Genomic DNA, 845 nt, shown 5'->3' with positions numbered 1-845 from the left:
TCTGACACTTGTCAGAAAAAAACAACTGGTTTCTTTTGCAAGCATTTGCATTGCAAGGCAGAGGCAGTCTTCTCTGTTTCCGCAAAAGATTCACCAAAAGGTGGGAAGAGCAGACACATTTGTTAAGGCACCACTAGGAGCTGCATCCCTAACTCCACTTTACCTGGCAGGTGAGACACACAGCTTAGCCACGGTGCGACTCTCTGGGACTTTTCTCCCAACCGCTCCATTTTTCATCAATGACAATCAAAAGGAAGGTGACATGACATCTGTGTGTGAACATCTCCAGGGAATCACAAGGATGTGTGGCGCAGGCTCTCGCGTTGCAGCAATTGCAGTCGAAGCAACCGCCATGCCAATGCCAGTCATAGCAGCGTTTTCATCAACTCCAGGTTTGTGATTTGATTGTTTCCAATGCTTCTCTCCAAAGAAGCCTTTTCCTTAGCAAGCAATGACTTGGATACCAAGGGAGGCCTCTTCTGTTTCCTAGGAAGACACAGGAAAATGTGAGCAGAGGAGACAAAAGCCATACACCAAGGCACCACTGGGAGTTGAACCCAGGATCTCCTGTTTACTAGGCAAGTGCTTTAACCAGCTAAGCCATGGTGCCTGCCTGAAGAAGCTATTTGCAACTGTTTCATTTGATGGTTCAAGTCAACACCTGCAAATTCTAAAGTACAGATGTTCCCCATTTCCCTCAAGACTTGCAGACCTTGAGGTGTCTGGCTCTCTGTGCACAGAAAGCCACAGCTGAGTAGACAGAGGGCTTCTAACATGTGCCTCTCCCACCAGTCACTGTGATCATATAATGGTTAGTGATCTGTGTTTCAGTCGCAGCAACCTCG

General features: G+C 47.5%; 1 non-coding gene across 1 annotated transcript; it reads right to left on the bottom strand.

The window, feature by feature from the left end:
- Window positions 1–536: 536 nt before the first annotated feature.
- Window positions 537–610, bottom strand: TRNAT-AGU. Its single transcript has one exon. It is a non-coding gene; the product is annotated as a tRNA-Thr (tRNA).
- Window positions 611–845: the final 235 nt, after the last annotated feature.

This window comes from Mauremys mutica, unplaced genomic scaffold, assembly GCF_020497125.1.
Source record: "Mauremys mutica isolate MM-2020 ecotype Southern unplaced genomic scaffold, ASM2049712v1 000259F_np12_subseq_898772:1106484_obj, whole genome shotgun sequence".
In the NCBI taxonomy this organism is placed as follows: Eukaryota; Metazoa; Chordata; order Testudines; family Geoemydidae; genus Mauremys; species Mauremys mutica.
This window is presented reverse-complemented; position numbering and strand designations above follow the sequence as displayed.